General features: G+C 34.9%; 1 protein-coding gene across 2 annotated transcripts in view; it reads right to left on the bottom strand.

Moving 5' to 3' along the window:
* LOC120767079 (putative mediator of RNA polymerase II transcription subunit 26) overlaps positions 1-21,257 on the bottom strand; it is a 185,915-nt gene that overhangs the window by 124,001 nt on the left and 40,657 nt on the right. The window lies entirely within an intron of this gene.

Genomic DNA, 21,257 nt, shown 5'->3' with positions numbered 1-21,257 from the left:
CGATTTTCTCATGCACAGTTTTATTTCTGTTGTTGTTTTTTAATATAAGTATTTGGGGAAAAAGATTTGTGTGTGAAATTTGCAGTAAAATTAGCGAAATTCATGCATCGTTGGTGATAAATTTGATAAAAAAATATATTTGAGTGACTTCATTTCATAATTTTTGATTTTAGAGAAAAGGATCTTCAACCTTTTTGATCGCGAAACTTCAGAATTCATGCGCAATAAATATGGACACAATTTTTTTGGACTGATTTCGTTTCATAGTTTTAATTTTTTACCAAATATGCATGAAGTGATTTCATTTCATAATTTTTGATTTTAGAGAAAAGGACCTTCAACCTTTTTGATCTAAAAAAAGGTATGAGCAGAACCCGTGAAACCTCTCAATTCATGCAACATTTGTCATAAATGTCGCTTAAATTATTTAGACGTGATATCGTTTCATATTTTTCGGTACTAGAAATTATTATTAGTAGCAAAAACATATCTTGGAGAGAAATTTCATTTCTCTGAAACTTTCTAATACATGCTTCGTTGCTAATAAATTTTTATTTAAAAAAATATGATTGATAAAAAAATAAATAAATAACTGAAATTCACTCTGTAATTAGCATACTGACAAATAGCGGTTTTCCGTGATTTAATTTCATGTTTTTTCGATTTTAAAAGTATTGCCAAATATCGATTTTCAGTGATTTAATTTCATAGTTTTCGAATTTACGAAATATTGGAAAAAATTATTTTGAGTAATTTCATTTTTAAAAATTATTGCCAAAATTATTTTTATTGATTTCATTTCATAATTTTCGATTTAAAAAAAAATGCCATATATCGATTTTCAGTGATTTAATTTCATAACTTTCGATTTAAAAAAAAAATTCAGTGATTTAATTTCATTATTTTCGATTTAATAAAAATATTCCCAGATATCGATTTTCAGCGATTTAGTTTCATAATTTCCGATTAAAAAAAAAATGCCATATATCGATTTTCAGTGATTTAATTTCATAATTTTCGATTTAAAAAAAATTTCAGTGATTTATTTTCATTATTTTCGATTTAAAAAATATATTCCCAGATATCGATATTCAGCGATTTAGTTTCATAATTTCCGATTAAAAAAAATGCCATATATTGATTTTCAGTGATTTAATTTCATTTTTCAAAAAATTATTTTGAGTGATTTCAATTCATGATTTTCGATTAAAAAAATATTTTCAGTGATTTAATTTCATAATTTTCGATTTAAGAAAATATTTTCAAAAAATTATTTTGAGTAATTTCATTTCATGATATCGATTTTAAAAATGTTGCCAAATATCGATTCCCAGTAACTTAATTTCATAACTTTCGTTTTTAAAAAGCATTAGCAAAAAATTTATCTGAGTGATTTCATTTCATTATTTTCAATAATTTGTTAAGCAAAATTTTGTTTGAAATTCGCTCTGCGACTCTCCGATTCATGCGTCAATAGTGATTATTCAGAAGTGATTTCATTTAACAATTTTTGATTTAAAAATATATCACCACCAAAAGTACCATAAAGCCGACCAGCGATAAGCAAAATTTCATGGAAAAATGTTTGGATAAAAAAAGTAATTAACGCTGGACCACAGACCGAGCGAGGGAGATGTAATGAAGCAAAGGAGAAAGAAAATAAATCAAAACAAAAGCTCAAAAGGGACGACAAATAGCAGCAAGAAAATTAAAAAAAAAATCACAAAAGTAAGAAATAACGTGCGACTCCACGAGAATTGGAAGAAAACAGCAAAACTAGCAAAAAAAAACTGCCAAAATGTTGCAACGAAAAAATTGGTGAAGAAAAAATTCATTACAAATGGAAATAAGTTGCCAAAAGTAAATTGTAATTTGCGTGCCCGAAAAGACAAGAGAAAGAAATGACTGCTGCGAAATGGACAGACGAAAGCGGGCACTAAAAAAATAAGCTAAAAGTGAGTGCAAAAAAGAACGCAACAAAAAAATCGCGGCAAGGAAAATAGTGTGGAGACTGACGGAAATTGAAAAGCTGAAAAAATAACGAAATCAAAAAATGCAACAAAATTAAAATAAACTAAAAATAAATGCATACAAGAAAATACAAAAACAAGTCAAACAAAAAAGCAACAAAAAAGTTAAAAAAAAATCGCTCATTAACCGCCGTCGCCAATTCTACTATTTCTCGCACTACTTTGTTGTAATACACTGGCTACCGACAAACTGCGATTTTTCCACAAAAAAATTGAACTAAAGAAAATAAAAAAATTCAGGAAAGATGCACATAAGCGAACGAGTACCGCCGGCTAGCCGTGCTCAGCGCGAGAGGTGGCAGCGCCAAGGTGCGCCGTGTGGCATTGTGATTTTTTCTCGGGCATACACAGTCGGAGGGTTTAGTTGCGTGTCTGTGTGTGTGTGTGAGCTGAGTTAGCAAATGTTTCGTCTAGCTGTTGCGGGTGGCAGTTGGGGTCAAGCCGAAATGAAAACTGACAAAAATTCGTTGTCTACGCGCTGCTGCTTAGCATTTTTCATTTTTCGCCAGCTACTTTTTTTTTGTGGCTTGATAAAGTGGGAAGGCACACGGTTTTTTTGACGAGCATTAACAATGCGCTTTAAATTCGGAGTACTCGAATATAGCGAAAACTACAGTTATTCTTAGTAGAAATGGCTTATGGCCAACATTTTGGCAATGCCGTGTTAATTGAAAAGTTGTGTGGGGAATTTCGGCACTTTGTTGTTGCTGCTGTGGCATGGTTGCAATTTAAAATTGTATAAGGTTTTTTCGATATAATTTAGTAGCGAAAATTATTCTTTTGTTAATTATTTTTAATTTTGCTATTTTTCATGTTTTTTGTATATAATTTTTGTTGTTGTTAATTTTATTTTTTTTTTTTATTATTATATTAAATTTAGTTGCTAGGCTTTTTGTATTCATTACTTTTTACATAAAGTTGTGAACCAACGTAATCTGAATAAAAATATTTCCAGTTATGAGTAGCATTTCGTTCCAAGTTCTTTAGGCTTTTAGAATTTTAGGAATTTAACTTCAGTTATATTTTCTAGTTTGTTGCATTTACTTTTGTGCTATTTTATTTATTGCGTAGTCGAAAAAGTCTTTTCGTATTTTGTCAATAGATGTCGTTGCAGTCGCATAACGCCAGTGCCACAAATGACATTGTGTTATACCATATAGTGTTGGAAAGGTGAAAACTTAAGCTTCATTTAACAGAAAAAAAATTAAATTCAGTGAATTTGAAAAAAAGTTACAGCTGTTCAAAAATGAGTGAAAATAATGAAGAAGTTCGCTATATTTTGAAATTTTTGTTTAAAAAAGGGAAGAATGCCACGCAAGCGAAGCTGTGAAGTTTACGGAGACGATGCTGTATCAGTTCGTGTAGCACAACAATGGTTCGCTCGCTTCAGTTCTGGAAATTTCGAAATTTCGATTTACACTGATGAAAGTTTTACTTTGATGGAATAATGTCTCTAGCGGAAAAAATGGCAAAAAGTGGTCGACCAAAATGGATATGTGTTTATTTATTTATTATTATAAATCTAAAAAAAATAAGTTAAAGCTTGATTAGAAATGCGAAAATACTTTTTCGACTACCCAAAATATTTATTATTTTTATTCATACTATTATTATATTTTTTTATTTTTATTTTTATATAATGTTATTTTATTTTGTTGTCATTTATTTTTACATTGTGTCATTTTACTTTTTTTTGTTTAATTTTTGTTTTACAGTTTTACAGTTTTTCTTTTTTTATGTTTATTTTGTTTGAATTTTAATTTTTTTGTTTCCAATTTCAATATTTTATTGGATTTTACTTGACTGAACTTCACTTAACATATTTCGTTTCATTTTCTTTTAATTTACGAAAAGCATTTTATTTTATATTATTTTTATTTATATTTTGTTTCTGGTTTAGGCAAGAATTTGTTTTTATTTTCATATTTTTTTATTTTTTTTTTTTTATTTTTATATTTTATATTTTTTTTTTATATTTTTTTTTCTATATTTTTTATATTGATATATAATTTAGATATAAAACTGTTTCATCGATTTTTTTAATACACTTGTTGTTGTTGATTTTTTTTATTATAATTTCTTGCTTTAAATTACACTTACTCGTATTAAAAAATATGAAATTTAAGAGAGAGCAAAAGTACGCCAACTTTAAAATCACATTAGAAACCAGAAGAAATTCCTTATGAAAAAACTTAGAACCTTCGAAATCTAAAAGTTAGATTTCAGTGTCTGGCATTTTGAAACACTTTTAAGCCAATTGAGCAAAAAAAATAACTTGCAAAGACACGGAAATTTCGAGTTGGTGGGTTTTACGCCATTCTAGGAGTTACATTTGTCACAAGTTTTACTATTTTCGCCAATTCTCCCTTATAAAAGTTGGTTCTTAATGTTTCGGTAAACTGCTGTGAACTCAAGCCTTTTTAATAAGCCTTTTTCTTCAAATTTTGTTAGAAGAATAGGCACAGGAAATTAGAGCTTTCTAAAAATAGTCAAACATAAATTTGCTTCCTGATTTCTAGAAGTACACTCGAAAATTGAGTCTTTGTGAAAGTTTGGATTTCTAAAAGTAGTCAAACAAACATTCAGATAAAAATCTGTTTAGTTAAGAATAAACGCACAACTTTTTAACAAAAAAGTTGATTTGTTTTACTGAACTCAATACGATTCAAATTAACAACGAACATCCATACCGAGAGCGCCTCAATGATCTATATAATCTATCTGCAAATGTGGTCGAGTATTTTCGTATAAATAACAGAAGCGTTCTTTAACTATCACACTATTATTCCAATATAAAAATTGCTGATTATTATTATTATTATTATTATTTATTTGAGGTAGTTTAGGTTAGATCTAACCTCACGTTCGTGTGTGAACTGCTATATGTAGTCCCTTTGTGAAGCCAAAGAGAAAAAGAACTGCTGTTTTTGAACTTATAAATTAGCAGAAACGTTAAGTGGCCAATACAAATTTGCACATGAGTTTAATTTTCATTTCCGCCAGCTTGGTAGGATGTCTGAAGGTTTGCGCTTCCAAGTGTTTAAGACTTGTCCTCCCAACCGCGGAACAGTCCAGTGTAAAAACCGACAGATTTTGGTTGATTTTAAAGAAGTACACTTATTTTTGATTATAATTTGAGTTGAATATTTAGAGCGATTACTGGAGGACAGCTTGGAAAACACTTTTACTTGTAGTTAGTAGATTATATTATTTTTTGCGAATGTATGGACAGCAACATTTTCATATCAGGAACACAGTTATATACACATGATTTGTCAATTTCTCACGTTGAAATTGGAATATGTTTCGAGTTGGTTCTTTTCTGAAGTAAAACAACTGCGACAATTCGAATATAACCAAATTTTTATTTCCAAAAATAACAATAAGCATGTTAAAAGGTGTCAACAATATGCTGAGGTGAACATTTCAAGATTTCTACATGGTAAGGGAAAACTATTTAAGAACGTCTTCCAAGTATTGAAATCAAATGTTTTTTGAAACAAAATTGCCTAAAAAATGCTTTAAAGTATAACTTGGGTTAGTTTAGATTAGGTTAGAAACCCTCAGTGGCGATGGCATCACACCCAGATTTTTATGTGAAGGAAGTTGAAATACTGCTGCAATTGGCTATCACCGATCGACAAAGAACCTATCACAAGCCTCCTTAGGCGCTAATTTTATTTCCGCTGTTAATATGTATACAACAAGTTGCTAAAATCTGGTCTACTTGTATTTTTGTGGCATGACGTTTCTTAGCTACATGGAGAATTCGTAAGAAAGCTACATTTTTAGGGATTCACTAAATTTTGAACTCAACGTAAAACCTGGTACTGATATGTGCTTTTCGAATAAAATGAGTTTTGAACGCGCTTCGCTCTCCTTCCATTTTTTGCTCGAAAAAACATCCAAAGCTATTTGAATGAAGGTTGTTAGCGCTAGATTTAGTACGCGTCAAATGTAGCGTGTGAAAAATTTTGTTGCGGAATTGTAGTGATTTGTGTTACTTTCGGCGGCTGAAACATAAGTATTTTTAGCGGCGCAAATATTCTTTATTGGATTTTATAACTCAAGTAGGCTTAAGGAAGCTTAATACGCTGTTATAATTTATTTTGTATTATTTTCTGTAAATCGTTTTTTGTAATTCCCCATTAGCGCCAACACGTATATATATTATATATATTTTTTATGCTTGCAAGCATGCAACATTCAACAGTTAAACTCAAATTTAACACTGCCTAAAGTTCAAATTATTTGAAGCGCGTCACTTGCTTTGGAAATAAATGCGTATTCGAAAACAATTTTGCGTAAAGGCTTAACTTTCAGTAAGAACAAATCGATATTTTTGAGCTTTGAACTTTTAATAAACACAAATCCATATCTTTGAGCGTCTTTCACAGGTTTGCGACCACCAACACTTTTGATAGTACTTTTCACAGTATTTTGGTAGAAATTGCCACACAAAAATTTTGCGTTATTTTTTTTTGATTATTTTATATTAACACTAATTCAATAAATTTTGCAAATAATTTTACAATATTTGAAAATTTTATTATTCAATTCTTATATTTTTTATTTAATATATTTTTTTTATTTACTTTTATTTGATTTGATTAATTTTTAGTTATAAACCAGTGAGTTCTCTACACGTAAGCCATGAGCTTAGGCTTTGTTTACATTTATTTATGGCAAAACACTTGAGCTCGCCACTTGATATACCGTTATAAAATTTATTTGGCGCACTAAATTTTCTTAACCACATATATTTTCTTAATACTTTTTCCCATATATTATTATATATATTTTTTTTGTACGAAGCTTATTGCAATTGCACCGTGGGTCACTGCACATTTATTTGTGATTTTCAATTTGCAATCAAATCGACGAAAATTTATTTTCAATTATTATTATTGGCATTATTTTCGAAATTTATTGTTGAAACTTAAAATCACAAATGAAAAAAATCAATAACTGTAAAAAATGCACTAAATATTGTTGACGCGTTGTTAACGCCACACCATCACCGACTGTTCAAAGAACGACGCAGGCAGACGAGAAAGCAGGAAAACGCTCGACAAGTGTAAAATTAAGTAACAATCGTGAAAATAACGTGAAAAATAGCCATCAAATATAATAGTAATAGTAACAACGTCAACGGTGCGCCGGTACGCGTACGCGACTGCACAACAGAACAGAACAGAACATTTGAGTGGCGACGGCGCGCTGATTCGCGGTACACACGACGCATACGACGCGCGGTGTTTTGCGTGCGAATGCGGAGTGTTGGCGATGGTGACGGCGGCGGCGGTGGCGGATGTAGTATGGCGGCGTGCGGCGCTGGGGGTGGTGGGCAGTGAAGGTGGTGCAGCGACGCGCTGCATGGCAATACAATAGCGTATGCACTGCGAGCTGTGGTGTGCAGCTTTGTGCAATGTTGTTGTGCGGCGCGCGCGTATGTGTGCGTATATTAACAATTGTCAAAATTTGCCTGGTACGTAAAGCGCGTTGTGTTTTCTAAATTTTTTATTAGCTATTATTTTCTTTTTTTTTTTAGCTTGACCGACGGTGTTGCTGGCAATAGCAATAGCAACAGCGGAATAACACTAGTTGGCGCTGTTGACTTTGAATAGACGTTGTTATGCCGTTATGCCGAGTGTTTGTTATTGTCGTTGTTGCTGTTGTAATTGTTAAACACTATAAGGTTGTGCTTACTGCGGCACGCAAAATGCGAATTGCAACAAGCGCGCTAGTAGCGGAAGTATGGCGCGCTCGCGATGGACAGACGCGCGTCAAAAGAATAAATTCAATTTCCTTCTTTTTTGAGCAGCAACCACTGCCACTGGCACTGCTGCCATTGCTGTTGCTGACGCTGCTGCTGCCACGGCACACACACACACACGCGCGCATCAATCACATACATGCAAGCGGCTTTGGGCAGCGCGCGGCGAACGCATTCTACGCACTCACGCACACACACATGCGCGCGGCCACTGCACTCACTCAGGCGATTTTGCACAATTTCGTCAACTTTATTAATTATTGTTTGCGTTGTTGTTGCTTTACATGGTGTTCGTAAAGTAATTGTTTTTTCTTTCTTTTGCGCGTGTGTGCGTTGTTATCGCTTTCGGTGCTGCGTGGCTGTTGTGCTGTGGTCAGCGCCGCGTTTATCGCTGTAATTGTTGTTAATTTATTAAAAGAAATTCGTAATGTTGCTACTGATGCTTTAAGGTGATTTTTTTCTAGAAAATGCAAAGCGACGCTGCGTCAGTGACAACCACACAGCCAGCAAAATTACAATTGCACCAAGTGCAGTCACAGCACTAACACATTTGCGCGCAAGCACAACACCGTAGCGCTTGAGCAACAATTTGTTTTTTATTGTAAATTAATAAAAATATTTTACTATTGCTGGACGCGCGATCGGACGCTACTCGGATCGACTCGGGCCGCGTCCGAAAATGCGTTCCGTTGCATATCGGATGCCTTGCGTTTTTGCGACTGCCGAGCCGACTCGACTATAAAAATTATATCACAACACAGAGTGCGCGGCGACGCAGCCACGAGCGACAGACGTCGAGTAGAACGCGACAGAACGTGCGCGCTGCCGTTGCATATCACCAACACAGTGCGAGAGGTGGAGCAGGACGTGCGAAGAAAGAGACTCACACAATATGGGCGCAAAAAATATTATACTTAAACAACGGTGCAGCGGTAGAGCGGCATGGCGCGCTTACAACCACCAATGCAAGCAATGACAGCTAGAATGCACGATTGGCGCGCTGCAGCGAATGCGGTGACAAGATGCTATAAAAAAAGCATATTGCAATTTGCTCAGCAAAGAGCGCAAGCGAGAGCTTTACATGCATGCAACAGAACAAAGAGCGCCTGGAGTATGGCGCGCTGTGGCAGTGAGTAAGAATGCAGTTTTTTAGTATGTGGGGCGGAGGGCGCACAACAGCATGATTGACAGTGCCAGCGCGCAACGAAATGGAATCACCGGCTGCAAGTATAAAAAGTGCACAGCAGAGCGTTGTAGCTGTTTCAGAGCAATAATTATTTATTTTGTCTATTTTTAAGAACTTTTCCAAGAACGCGCTGCACTTTCTACTCATTGCACAAACCTCAACGCTCTCATTAATTAGGCGACGAGCGCCAATAAAGAACAGTAAAAAATGCAATGCAAACAATGCGCACAGCTGAGTGCTGCTCTATTTGGAAATGGGGGAGAATTCGCTATACTAATGGCTTTGCGCTCTGTAAATTTATTTAAAAAACGTCGTCCAAGGCGCGCTTGTGTTTGTAAGTCAGCAGACAACATTGGCGCTCAGAACACAACAGTCACCGCAAATGCATATGAAAGCATACATGCGAGCGCAACACGCTAATGAATCAAGTTGTGTAAAAAACACGCACACACACATACAAATAAAGAGACGACGAAGTAGAAAAATTGCACAAAGCTAACAAATACAAACACATAACAAATGTATGTGCAGGCATGTGACACCACCAATGCATTGAGCAGAAATGCACACTTGCACACAAGCTGCCCCTCAGCGCGCACCGCCCGCCAACGGCCCATTCATAGAACCTAACTAGATGGTCTACCAACTCACTCACTCACTGCGCTGCGCTCGGCAATTGCCAATACCGTGCGCTAGCTTCACAACGACAGTGCGCTCACCAACTCATACCTGGCGCTCACTCAATTTGAGTTAAAAAATTTCAACCATTTTTTATTTCAACCATTCAGCGGCAGCCGGCAGACTAGATGGGGTGTAAAAAAGCGTCAGGACACACCGCAAGCAAGACCGCACTTGTGTGTGTGCGCGCGCACAAAAATACCAACACATTCACACGTGCGCGCTCACTCACTCACTCAAGCGCCTGCATTGAAGCTCACACTGTGCCGCACCACTACCAGTGCATGGCATGCTTCAGCGGCAATGCGCGTATGTGTGTGCGTTTGTTATGGCGTGAGTTTTCACCACAAGCTCTGCTGCTGCTTGCGTCGACCGCGCAGTCGCTGCTAGAATTTTTTCCAAGTTCTTTGTGTTGGTTGAGTTGGCGCGCTGGGTGGAAAAGTATGTGCTTATTGCAATTTTTTACTTGGCACCAACTCAGAGCGCCTAAGAAAACGTGAAAGAGAACTACATTGGAAACTCTTTCTCAGCATTACATGCCCTCTAAAGCGCTGCTCTGAAGGCTGGAAAAAATTCTGGTATGTCTCAACATTCGCAAAACATTTGTTCGCTTCTAAGAGCATGTCTTCCGCTATCTGCCATCTCTTTCGCATAGAAAAATGTCATAGCGCATTCAAGCGCCTGTTCTTGTTGTTTGCTTTTTTCTGCACTCTCTTATGACAAGTCGAATTCAACGCACTCAGACCCCTGCGCATTGCACTCATGCCAAAATACGCGTACACAAACGCCGCGCGCTTTCGGCTACTCTGCCAGCTTGTGGTAATGAGTATCGAAGCCGCTAATAAGTTTGAGTATTTATTTATATTTGGCGTATATGAAGAGGCGTAAACTGTGCTGGCTGGGTTTTCGTGATTGGAAAATTAATGCATTTACCCGTGTTTCTTAGTGTTTATTGTTGTTGTTTTAGTGGGCAATCACTCATTCTGCATTACATTTTAATGAAATATCTATTTGCGCCGACTTATCTCGAAATGTAAAGAAAGTTGAGCGAAAATAGTGGTTGTTTGTAGGTCTCAAAGAATACTGGCTAAAAATAAGTATAATAGCAGTAATAAATTAAAGGTATATTTAAAAGAAGTAAGCGAACTCATTGCTCATTATTGCAAGGTAAAGTAATGCAAGGTAACGCACTGTAGGGGAGGGAGCTAAAATTCCCGGACTTCATAGATACATATCGTCACCTAAAGTGCAAAATAACGTAATATTGCTTTCCACAAGCTTAGAAGCGAAGGAAAAACGTTATAACAGAAACCATTCATATTGAAAAAAATGAGTTTTGGTTATTAATTGGTTATTTGTTATCATACACTCATATTGAAACAAAACATATTGGAAAAAAAGGATTTATTGCTGAAAACCCAACGTACCTGTGCCCAAAAACAAGGTGACATTGTATTTATTTTGAAAATTCTTTATTTATTAATCCCCTCCCGATGCAATGCACTTATGCCAACGGATTTTCCAATCTTCGAAACACTGGTTGTAGTCACTGTCCGGGATGGCCTTCAGTTCCGTCTTCGCTGCGGCTTGAATCTCCTCTATCGTATAAAAACGGTGTCCCCGGAGCGGTCTTTTGAGCTTGGTGAATAGCCAGAAGTCGCACGGCGCCAGATCAGGTGAATACAGAGGTTGCGGAACGATATGGGTTGAGTTTTTGGCGAAATTATCACGAATTACGAGGGCAGTATAGGATGGTGCATTATCGTGGTGTAAAAACCACCAATTGTCTTTGCACAATTCCGGCCTTTTTAGACGGATTGCGTTACACAAACGACGCATAACGTTCAAATAATATTCCTTGTTGACTGTTTGACCGGTTGGAAGGAATTCATAATGCACAACACCACGATAATCGAAGAAAACAGTCAATATGATCTCAATTTTTGAGCGACTTTGCGCGCTTTTTTTGGTCTCGGCTCTCTTTTGGCACGATATTCGCTTGATTGATCGGTTGTTTCGGGGTCGTAAGCATAGATCCAAGTCTCATCGCCAGTTATAATGCGTTTTATGACACCCTGGTAGTCGGAAAGCACCGTTTCACACACTTCAACGCGACGCCTTTTTTCCAAAAAATTCTATGTTTTCGGTACCAGTCGAGATTTGACGCGCTTGAGGCACAAAACATCCTTCAAAATGGTATTGGCTGAGCCTTTCGATATGTCAACTTCATCAGCAAGGACTCTAATTGTTAATCGACGATTTGTTGAACGTGAGCTTCGTCAGTTGAGGTTGATGGTCGCCCTGGACGCTCTTCGTCTTCGACACGTTCACGGCCGGCTTGGAACTCACTATACCACTTGTAAACTTATTTTTTGGGCTCAGTAGTATATTCAAGTAGAGTAACTTTAGTAGAGAAGTGACAAATTATACCGAACACAGATTTTCCTAATAAGTTGGAAAGTTAGGTCTCATAACTACACCTAGTCGAATAACAAATCAGTAAGTTGTTTTCAGCTCTTTTTAACGAAAGAATATATGAGTAATATTTACGAACTTAAACATTTTTGGATGTAAATTAAGTCTAAAGCTTGGTGCTTGATTGCAAGATAACTGTGTTCTGTTTAACTAAAGCTTTTCGCTATTAGAGAAATGTTCTCAGGAAAGTATTATACCAGATTATGTAAGATGAGCGATTAAGTCTTCTTTTTAAATTTAGTTTATATTAATTTAAAAAAGATTATTTTTATTGTAAGTTTCAAATGCTGCCACTAATACAGGATTTTTACGAAATTAGACAAGCTTTTCAATTTTTTTAAGATTATATTTGCCTATTTTCAGTATATATTTTATTGAAATTTGATTTCGTTTGCCTACTTTTTGCGGAGCTATCTCAACTCGTTCGAATTACAACTGCTGAAAATTGTTTCGGAATGGACCACTTAAACGTTATTTTATATATTGGTACAACCTTTTTTCATGTTCGTGCGAAGTTTGATCTTCATATCTCAAGTAAGAACACAAAAAATTTTGTATGCCTATTCAAAAACCAAAATAAAAAATTGTGTTTACAAAGGAATCAAGGCCACGGAATCATTGAAAATGTCATAGAAAGTTTTGTGGAGTCTACTTCATAAGGAACATAAGTGTTTGGTAGGCACAAAGCATTCAGTGAAAGTTTTGAAAACATCGAAATCTTGTCTCATCCGAGTCATCCTTCAATATCTTTATTACTACTTACTATATAATAGCGAAAAAGTTAAGCAATGCTTGAAAATCGTCATGTTGACATCAGATCGACCCAACATATTTGAGTTAATGTTGTGGGTACGAAACATGTCAACACTAGACTCTTATCAAAATCTTTGCAGAAACCACGTAGAGTTGAGCTTGCCAATGAGACCATTTATGAATATGTCGTTAAAGCTGTCAAACAATTTAGCAAATGGCGTTCCACAAATTAGGAGAACTCGAAAAAAACAAAATTCGCTGAAAGCACTGAAGGCCATCCCAGTAGAGGCTTATAACAAGCGTATGAATGGCAATTGATGGCATATTGTTTTAATTAGCTTTGGAGTCTATTATGAGGACAATAAAAAAGATTTGTATTAAGATACGTGAAAATGGGTTTGTTATTTTTGGCATTCCGGGTCAATATTGATCAGAACATGATATGAAAATAAATAAAAAAATACACATAATAAACGGTTGACTATTTCGAAATCTAGATACAAAGCCTTAATAGTGAAATAAGCCTGGACACGCTGAAAAAAATGGTGGAAAATCGAAGCCCAAGATGATCTTCTTAAAATACAATCTACAAAGCGGTCAATATACCAAATATTTTGTTAAAATATTACATATCAAAATAATGTAATTTGGACTTATTAAATATTAAAGAAAGATCTTTCCGCTTAATTGTCAGAATTTTATGCGAAAAAGTAACAAAACTCTGTAAAATATTTTATATATTTTCTTATATAGATATAGATATAGATATAGATATATATAGATATAGATATATACATGTATGTATATATCTTCTTTTAATTAAATAGCTTGCCAAAAACTAATTCGAAAACACAACAGCTATTCCTACTATCTACTCCATCTAAATGATGCCCATAATGAGTAGAGAACCTTCATATCTTTAGTACAAACGAGTAACTCGCAATCTTAAGCATTATCTTTTCCGCTTACCTACCTCAATAAGACGGTTGCAAATTCTAGAAGTCTTGCTCATGGCAAGCAAAACACTCAAATCTCACGAAAAAACGCACTCAAAGCGAAGTCTCAAACTCTCATAGCAACAGCTTGTCTTGGCGCTCATTAAAAGTACCAAATAAGAAGCGGCAGCCAAAAAGTGCATTTCCTCTGCCAACAATTACTTAAATGTGTTTGTGCTTGAGCATGTGTGAGTGAGTCTTTTTTCGCTCACAAGTTCGTGTGCGTGTGTGTGTGTGCGCTTGCACTTCGCGCTTTGTGCCTGAAAATGCAGTGTGGTGAGTTAGAAAATGAGCTTTATTTTGTTGTAGTTGTTGTGTATGTGTGTTGGTGTAATTTGCTTAAGAACTTGACTCAAACTCAAACGAGTTTGCAATTTGCGTTAATTATGAGTAAATGAGTTAAAAGTAGGCAAAATAATTTTGATGGTGAGTGAGTTTTTTTTTTGGCGGAGTGGGAGAGTAAGAAGAAGTGAATCGACTGCGCAGTTGGTTAAAATATATGCAATTCACTAAGGAAATTTGAAATAATTTTTGAAAAAAAAAGAAAAAAAATAAAATTGAAATTGTTAAAAAATATATTTTTATAATGTTTTGAGTAAACTATTTGAGTATTTTTTTCTATTTTTTTTCTGGAAAAAAATTAATACTTGAAATGCTTAAAAATAATTTTTGAGTGAATTTTGTGAGAAAAAAATATTATTTTTTTAATGTTACTTTGCACGTTTAAACTAAAGCTTAAAATTGCTCTTGCGATTTTTAAAAGTTATATCTAATGAATTTTCGTGCATCAAAGAAACTTCCTCAACAAGGTTTAAGAAGCTTCGATATGTTTGTATGTATATTGCTTCAAATTTCTTTGCAAAAGATTAGCACAGACACGCTAATCACATGTAATCTTAGCGCTTTGGGTGTGCCAGAAACACAAGAACAACGTACATCCCCAACAACAACATCAACAACAACAACTAAGTAGCGCTATAAACGACAATAGCAACAGTAGCTACAACAACAAGCGTATTAAAAACTAAGAACTGAAATGAAATGAAGTAAAGTCAAACGAAAAGGGGAAAGCGATGGAGGGGGGACAAACGAAAAAATCAGTGACGATGACGCTGACAATGACGAACGCGAACGCGAACGCGAACGGGCTGGGACGGCAATTTGCCAGTGGCGGCTCGCTGGCTTCGCTGCCTCGCTACATACATACACTTGGACATACTTAAGTTTCTATGTATGTACATACATATGTATGTATGTATGTATGTTTGCGCTTCGCTAGTAGCTTGACTAACTGCGACGTCAGGCAGACAACGACCTGTTTGACACTCGTTCAAGGTATTATCTCATTTTTTACAGTTGCTTTGCGCTTATTTTTTTATTTCATTTCATTTTTTTTTTTGCTTTTATTTGGCGTTGGACTGGCACTCAGGCATTGCTTTTACTGCCGCGCATGTTGCTGGTGGCAAGCATTGTTAAACAATTACATTAAGCCGGCAACTGCCCAATGAACAGCAGCAACAGCAACACTAACAATAACAACAACAACAACAACACTAGGAATAATAACAACAACAGTAACACTAATAACAATAAACACATACTCCATATTGTTTAACAGTAAAACGATTACCAGTAGCAGGCGCACAAAAGCAGCAAAAACAACAATGACAACAAAATCACATTTCATCTACAAGTGCAGCTGTCGGTCGCAGCCGATTCGGCAATCGACGGAATGATTACCCATTTCCAAGGCATATACATACATACATACATATGTACATATGTATCACTCGCCAGCGATAAGACATTGCAAAACGCTGATAATGGCAGAGGCTAATGCGGCTATTAAAGCAAGAACAAAAGCGCGTAATGAGCAATAAAGCAATTGCGAGTTGTGTGTAGCGGTGAGGCGTTGATGAAATCTTTGCTTATCGGCAATACTTCGATTACGAAAATTTTCTTGATTTTACGGTTTTTAAATGTAATGTAAGTTTGTTTTTGTTTTATAATAATTTTTTAATTAAATTTTTCCTTAATTTTTTTTATTTTAATTTTTTTAATTCGGAAAAATTTTGAATTTTATCATTGAAGTATTTACTTTTAAAACACTTTTTTGCCATGTTATTCTGTAGCTAACATATTTACAATGTTATTATACATATTTCTACATTGCAAAATCTAGTTGTCTAAAAATATATCAATTCATTAGAGCTTTGATTTCGAATGATTTTTATTGTTTAGATATTGAATATACATATGTACATACTTTGAAAAATATGTATATATTTTTGTTTTTGTTTTTTTTTTTTATTTGAGATAATTTTGAGTTGAAAAGCCTTCCACACCGGCGAAAGCCTTTTTCGGAGGTCTTTTGCAAGATCGTCTACGCAATCGAGAGTCTTCAAAATTTTTCAAAAATAAATCACCAATTAATAAAATACATTAAATTTAGAAAATGTACGAGGCCACACCCGCTCCAGATGGCCCTTCCTACAGCGATTCACATACCAATAAAATGTTGTATCATATTTATACGGTGACAAAATTATACATAATTTGGTATTAAATTTAATTAATATTCAGTGAAATGAAAGCTTTTTCAACAGGGTTTTAAGCCAATCTTTCTATAAATTCTGAAATTAAATGACAACTATTCACCTAGTTTTTTAAAAATAATTGTACGAAAATTATTTTTTCCTTGCAAAAACTAAAACAATTACGCAATATTTTAAAAATAAGGTAAAATAGTTAAAATATTTTAATGAAAAACTAAAATAGGATTGCCACCAACTGCTAAAATGCCATATGAGTTCGTATGAATTGACTCCAAAAAATTAGTATTTATTTTCTATGTTACACTTAGCTAGTATTACGCAGATTCTAGCAAATTTCAAAAACTTAAAACAAAGAAATAAATACATAGGTAGTCGAAAAAGTCTTTTCGTATTTTGTAAATCGATGTCGTTTTAGTCGTATATCGCCAGTGCCACCAATCACATTGTGTCAAACCATATAGTGTTGGAAAGGTGAGATTTTAAGCTTCATTTGACAAAAAATTAAAAAAAATTAAAATAAAATTAAATTTTTGGAAGTTGAAAAAAGTTACAGCTGTTCAAAAATGTGTGAAAATAAAGATGAAAATTGCTATATTTTGAAATTTTTGTATTAAAAATGGAAAAAATGCCACACAAGCACCAATGAAATTTGTGAAGTTTACGGAGCCGATGCTGTATCAGTCCGTATAGCACACCAATTAAATTTCGATTTCCGCTGATGAAAGTTTTACACTGACGGAATAATGACTCTAGCAAAAAAAAAAGGCAAAAAGTGATCGACCAAAATGGTACATATTTGTTTGTTTATTTATTTATTATTATAAATATAAAAAATAAGTTAAAATTTGGTAAGAAATACGAAAATACTTTTTCGATTACCAATATATGAAGTAAATAATAGAGTTACCAACTTTTAAAATACCATATAAATTTTTTTCTTAAAATTCATATATTAAATATATATTCAAAAATATTTGGATCTCAACACTGTTCGAAATTTTTGCAAATTTTGTAAATTTGGTGGCAACGCTGGATGTCATATGATAAAATAATACTAAACTATTAACTATTCTAACAGTATTTATTGCAATATAATAAAAAAGAAACTTATTCAAATAATAAAACAAAAAACCTTTCTAACAAGTAAAATCAAATCAAAATCCAGAGCTGCCACTTACCGTCTGCAAATAAATCAATTGTAGCAAATATAAAGCATTTAATTAGAAAACTCCACTTCTTATAATTAATTGAATGCAGCGGACAATAACTAATTTCCAATAAAAAAAAACAAAAATAATAACAAATTTCCAATAAATTTCGCAGTTCGAAAGCTGGAATTCGTCATTACCAGCCAACTGCGAGCGTTTCAAAGGAGAGTGTGACGAATTGCTTTCGTTTTGCTTTTCCGACAGCAAATGGTTGGCATTAAGTTTTAGCGAAGTTTTGAGAAATCAAAGTAAAGTAACGCTCAATAAAGTCCCTGCACTCACACAAACTCAGCTTGAACTGTCAATTTGGCTTTCATATGCAATGATGAGGAGTGTTTTTGTGTGCGAGTGACATTTCAGCGCTTTAAGCTTGGGTTCGAATTGGCATTTCTCATTTACTATTTATTATGCTGGTGATTGCATTGTATTAAAATAAATTTGACTACGTGATGGAAGAAATAGCAACGCAGCTGCTCATGAATCAGCTGCTTTAATAAGTTTCTTAATACTACTTGGCTTTGCTCCCTTCCTCGCCTATTTTGTTTCCGATTGCAAATACTTACATACCTGTTTACATTTGTATATATTTATTGTATTGAAATCGGGTCGTGATCTCTGTTGCACACGACTGTGTCATTACGAGTACAGGAACTGCTGAGATAATTAGCAAATCAGTTGCAATTCTAATCACTAGCCAGCTGACACTTAGTGGTATTAATTTAATACATTTAGAACTTGTAAGTACCTATGTTAGGGAGAATTAAAAAAAAACAAATATGTTCTTTTCGCTTGTTGCACTAAAATATAGGTTTTTCAGACAACTCTCAGAAAGGCTTCCAAAGGCAAAGTCCTCCACCCTACAGTTTAATAGTGTTTTTCTCATTATCAATAGAAAAATTGAAATCTCGCTTCCAATTGCTTGAAAAACTATATGGGTACATAGGTTTTGCAGGCAATTGAATGCTCTACAAAATAGTCTTTTGCAGTTTTTTGATTAAGTTAAGCGTTTTGGAGTTATCCGTCGCCAAAAATAAATAGAAACAAATATAAAAAATAAGAGAAAATAAAGAGAATGCTTATTCAGTTTTTTTACCCACCCTAACTTATATAAACCTACCATATAGATATTGAATTCTATTACAACCTTATAACATACATATATATAGCAACAATATTTTTTGGAAGAAATTAATTTACATTTAATTGAGATGAGATGAGGGGCTTAAAGAGACCTCTGCACTTTTTAATAAGACAAAATTATAGCAAATCCATATTTTATACATATATAAAAGAGGTAAAGTGATTTCGATTTTTTGTTTTTACAAAAAATTTCAAGAATATTTCCTTAATCGTAATTGTAATTTCTTCTTAGCGTGAATCAAGGTTAGGCAAAGGTTAAGCTTTTTAATACGCTTTTATTAGCTTCACTTGTATGTATGTATGTATGTGTGTTTTTTAAGAGTAAGACTGGTGTAAATTCAAGGTACTTTTACCAATCGCGTAAAAGTTAAGTAATTACTGAAATTTGAACCTTGTTTTTTAAAGAAATACTTTTGTAAAAACTTCTAACTTACGAGACGTCGTTTTCAACTCTCCCTGCTAATCCTGAAAAAAATCCCGAAGACGTCATTTGGGGCTCAAAATATTCTGCAGACTTTTTGTCTATGAATTTCATTAGAGACCTTTCAAATGTCAAACTCAACGAAAAAAATCATTTATGACCAATGTGAGTCGATGAAACACAACCTCTTGTTCGAATTTAACGCTGTTTTGATGGGCCTGAATTCTGTCTATACTATGTTTAAATTTGGCATCTCCACAAAAGTAATTCAGCTGTGTAAGCCAACGTTAAGCAACGCCAAAAGTTTCGTCAAGATCGTAAAGGTTCTTCGAGCATTTTGATACTAGACGAAAGTTCAGACAGAGTGACTTCTTCAATCTATTTTTGAACTAATATAAGATGAAATATCTCATGATATCATACAAACAAGCATCACATACACGAATTGGCTCTCAGGTCACTACTGTACACAGTCATAACTTTGAAGTCGTAGGTAAAATTCGTCCAATTGAACCCATATTAACACCAACAACAATATCAGTCTAGAAATCACGATTGCTAATGGGTGCTACTTTGGACTAAGTAGGCAATTGAAAAGTAAAATTCTCTTTCGACGTAAAAAGATCAAACTCTAAAAGTATCTCATCATTCCCGCCCTACTACTATATGGTGCCGAAGCTTGGACAGTGACAATATTTGTTGATTCGGCGTTATAAGTTTTCGGCAAAAAGGTTTTGCGAAAGATTTAAGTTTGTTTGCACCCTCGCAATGGCGAGTTCTGAAGTCGTGAGACCAATGAGCTGTACGAGATATATGGCGATATTGAGATAGTTCAGCGGATACGCTAGATAGATCATGTTGTCCGGATGGATGAGAACACTCCAGATTAAGGAGTATTTCATGCAATACCCGTCGATGGAAGAAGAGATTAAGAAGAAAAGACGGTTCCCACGACGGTCGGGTTACTTCGAAATTACTTCAGAAATGTTTTCTGTCACCATAACAACAGCAAAAGCAGAGGAAGAGTGGAGGATCATCTCTGAACTGAATGAGCTGGAAAAAGACCTGATTGCACTTGATATCTACATTTGGCGCCAAACAGCGAAAAGCAGACAGATTGGCGCCCTGTTCTTAACTCGGCTAAAAACGCGAAAGCGATGACTACGCCAGTCGAAGAAGTTGTTGCGATCAGTGACGAATATTGCAAAGGTCGGAAATTGAAAACAGAGACTGCCGTGTAGAAATGATGAGCATTTCCTGGTTTTATAGCCATCCTGAGATAGAGTCCGGTAACTTCGTGAGGAACAAGAGTTTATATTTTCTTTTTGATTTCTATCAAGGAATAACTTTATATTCATTTGTATATGAGTATATACCCTAACTTCACTTCTGACATATTTTATTATACAAAAATGTATTTGCTTGTTAGTCTTCATTATGCCTTCACTTCAACTCAATTATTTCGGTCTGGCAATGAGTCAAAACTCTACGAAACGTGCCAACACAGTTCGCATTCTACGCAACTTCGCACAGCGCCCAGTTATAAGCCAATAATTTGTACATATGTATGTATGTATACATATCTACATATATATATGAACATAGCGTTGTATATGCATGTGTTACACCACCACCGCCGCGCTTACAACTCCACCGGGGCGACGCATGGAGCCCGTCGCATCATTTTGGGTTGGGTTAGGTTATGATAGGCTAAGGTCTGGCGGCTATTGACTTGTGTGCGATTTTTTGCTGTTGCCACTATTTACATACAACTGCAGGCGCTGTTGTTCTTGTCGTTGCCGGCCATGCGCCCGCCAGTACCCCCGCCGGTCACAGTGGCGCAGTTCAAGCATTGTTTTGCGGCGATGCATGCAGCGCACTCAATTCACAGCTCGCGCACACACGCATAAACAAACGTATATACATTTGCATGTGTGAGTGTATATGTGTGTGTGTATGCATGTGGCTGTCCACAATCGCTTTCATTCATTGCCAATTTGCGACTGCAGCGAAACGGCAATGAAGCCACACAAAAAACGC

This window comes from Bactrocera tryoni, chromosome 1, assembly GCF_016617805.1.
Source record: "Bactrocera tryoni isolate S06 chromosome 1, CSIRO_BtryS06_freeze2, whole genome shotgun sequence".
In the NCBI taxonomy this organism is placed as follows: domain Eukaryota; kingdom Metazoa; phylum Arthropoda; class Insecta; order Diptera; family Tephritidae; genus Bactrocera; species Bactrocera tryoni.
The sequence above is the reverse complement of the archived record's forward strand: the minus strand, read 5'-3'. Positions and strand labels throughout refer to the sequence as shown.